Genomic DNA, 3,681 nt, shown 5'->3' on the forward strand with positions numbered 1-3,681 from the left:
AGGAGGAAGAGGAGGAGGAAGAGGAGGAGGAGGAGGAGGAAGAAGAGGAGGAGGAGGAGGAGGAAGAGGAGGAGGAGGAGGAGGAGGAGGAGGAGGAGGAGGGGGAGGAGGAGGAGGCGGCAGTTTTGCTGGGACATTTTTACAAGGACAGATTGTAAGTGAAGACAGAATGAGCCAGAGAATGAGAAGGACTCAGATGGTTAAAACAAATTATCAGGGTTGGAGGCCAAGCAGATCAATCAGTCTGAAGACAAGAGAAGTGAGTTTGAATCAGTCAGCTTGGAGAGGAATTTTAAACCAAAACACCCAGTTTTCTCTTAACTCTATCTCCCCACCCTATCTCCACTTGATCCTCTTGTTCTAACCCTCCTCAGCCATCCAGGTAAAAACAACTTTTTCTTACCAGATGTAATTGTCATTTAGGAGGCTTACTGATGAATAGGCTCACCCTTTCCTTTCTGAAAACTTGGAAAAACAACTAAAATTAAGAGGCATTTGAGGGATAGTATGGCAATCTAATGCAAAGCCCCATTGCTTAAAATAACACCTATACACCTCATTGAACTTGGAGAACAGGAGCTGATACCTACATAGAGCTTTCACTCCTATGTTCTTACATCTTTGGTATAGGAAGAAAAGTAAACACTAATCCAGGCACAGACCCTTTGATCTACAATGGCATCCTGCCTGCAAGATACCCTAGGGAATAGTGGCACCAAGCTTATGGAAGTAATTTAGCAATATCCGATTTGACTAAGGTCCACTCCATGAAATGAAACTTATACCTGACACTGTTTGGGTAATCCAAGAATCAGAGACTAGGTAGCCCAAAGACCCAGGGTAATACCAAATATTACTGGTCAAAAACAAATGAAACAAACAAACAATCTACAACAAATACCAGTATCATGCTCAGCCATCCTCAGAGAAGTTTCCTCGTGCTTCATATGTAACAAATACAGAAACTCACAGCCAGACTTTATCTATAGAATTGCAGACCTTGAAACGCTTAGCCACGAATGGGATATCTCCACAAATCCCTCCCCTCAGGGCCCAGGGAACCCAGCCAAGGAGGAAACAGAAAGAATGTTAAGAGTCTGAGGGCGTGGAGGACATCAAGCAAACAAAACCTTCTAAATTAATATGATAAAGGGTAAAAGGGTCCTTGTCAACTCACAAAGACTGAAGCACCAAACACAGGGTCTGTACCTGTCTGCACCAAGTAGTGGATATTATGACTTCAAGTTTAGTTTTGTTTGTTTTGTTGCTTGTGTTTTTTTTTGTTTTGTTTGTTGTTTGTTTTGTAATTGGATTCCTGATTGTGCAAATGAGACACTCTCCGATTCTTCTACCATCCCTTGGCCCTTTTCTTTTTTCTTTCTGTTGGTTTGTCTTGTCCAAGTCTGATATGACTCTTTTGATTCTATTTTGCTATACTTTGTTTTGTTGTATTTTATTATTATCTCTTAGGAGCTTGTTCCCCTTCTAAGGAAAGACAGAAAGGGAGTATATCCGGATGGGAGGGAAGATAGGGAAGAACTTGGTGGAGTAGGAAACATAATCAGGCTATATTATGTGGAAAAAGAAACAATTTTCAATAAAAGGAGGAAAAAATAACAAAAAAGTAGACTTCATTTTTATTTGGGTTGTGAAAGCAATAGTCAATATACACCCAACTATGACTTGTCCTGGCTTGTATTGAACCTTTACTTCCAGAATTATAAGTATACAATGGCTTCTTCATTTCTACACTTAAGAATATATTCTTTCCCTCTAGGACTGAGTACATATTTTTTTCAATATTTATGGGGAAAATATAATGTTAATGCAGTGACAAATCTAATTATATCTGTTAATCTAACACTTGGGCATCGAAATACTAGCTTGCTATAGGTAGCAAGGGAATTTCTGAATATCAATAATGAGTTCATCAGTGAGTAGTAGTGTTCCTACAAGGAGCCCTGAGACACAATAGTAATTTAATATATACTAAAATACACTTTAAATGCAGTTTTACAATGGTAATGTGCATGAGTTACAGCTTATTATACACACAGAGAAAAAAAAGTGTATGAGAGAGGGAGAGAGAGACACACACACAGACACATTCACTAAACTATTAAAGTGTGGAATTCCAATGAGAAATCTTAATGCATTTGCCAGCTCCATGTTTGAAAAGTTAGTATGTTATTGTCAACTGTGACCTTTCTGAAATAGAAAACAATTTTGTGGAATGTGGGCTTCTGGCATAGAGGTTCTGTCTTTCATTTGGGAAACAAATGAACCTTTTTCTGTTTAGCCTAGTAAAATTATCAGGACTACAGATTTTCAAGAACTTTTTGAAAGGATAAAACAGTCTGGTTTCATTACAAATGCTTAAAACTACATTTTCTCATCTGCTTTCTCATTGGATTGGAAGTCTGTTTATTCCATGGGGGAATACATGCCGGTTACTATAAACCTATTCAAAAACCAGTAGCTGGGAAGGTCACAAACTCATGGAGAAGGTAAGTGTTTACTACTATTGCTTAACTGAATGGATATGTGGTCAAACTGGCTTCTAATATGTATGTTTATATATAGAAATTTGTACTGATTTCAGCATTTGTCAGATAGGGCTGTGATTAATGCAGAGATAAATGATCAATCTGCTGGCCATAAGGGACTGTTGTTGAGTGTCTACTCCTAAACAATACATCTAAATAATCCCTTAGAAGACTCAAAGGAGTTCTCCAGTGAAGGAACAGAAAGCATATAAGAGCCCGAGGATGCAGAGCACTTGCTATAAAATGCTGTCTTGTTGTGACAAGACCATTGCAATCCTGAACACAAAGTAGCTATGGCTGCCTGAACAAGTCTTATACAAAACTGAGCACTTCAACACCCCTCATAGACAGACAAGTGGCTCATGTGGCCTCACCTTACTTGAATATGCTTGTAGTTAATGGCTGCTGCAGAGGGGCGTCTTTTTTTTTTTTTTTCAGTGTGTAGCCTGGGAAGTTGCTAAAGATCCAGTAACCGACCTAGCATCAATTCTCAGGAAAGCAAGTCTAATTAGACTCAGTGAGTCACACACAAAAAGAATACATGAAAACAGGATGGGAATTAATTGGAGAGAGAAAAGGAGCAGGAGTGGAAGGGATGAGAGGGAGTAACCAGGATTGAACATGATCACAAAAACGATGTGATCATGTGCGAAATTAAATTGTCAGAAATTAAAATGAAATATGAGGGAAAATCTAGATGACTGGAAGAGCAGTCATTTAAGGGGCAATGTGGGAACCTAGAGCAGCCAAAACTTTCTGAAACCTACGAGGGTGACCCTAGTAAGGAGGCTAAGGAGTATGAACTGGCCATCTCCTGTAAGCAGGCTAGGCTACCAGAGGTGGGACTGACCAACCCCACCATGAAACCTTCAAACCACACTCGTCCTGCCTACAAGATGTGCTGGGGCCATGGTGGCTCAGAGCCTGTGGGAGTTTGACTTATCTAACTTGAGGCAAAGCCACAAGAGGAAGCCCAGGCAGGATGCTGCCTGAATGGCCAGGAACCAGAAGCTTGATGGCTCAGAGACCTAGGGTAGAACCAAACACTACTGACCAAAATAAACAAACAAACAAACAAGAGAAGAAAAGAAAGGAAAGGAAAGGAAAGGAAAGGAAAGGAAAGGAAAGGAAAGGA

Source organism: Grammomys surdaster, unplaced genomic scaffold, assembly GCF_004785775.1.
Source record: "Grammomys surdaster isolate TR1022 unplaced genomic scaffold, NIH_TR_1.0 61, whole genome shotgun sequence".
Classification (NCBI taxonomy): Eukaryota; Metazoa; Chordata; class Mammalia; order Rodentia; family Muridae; genus Grammomys; species Grammomys surdaster.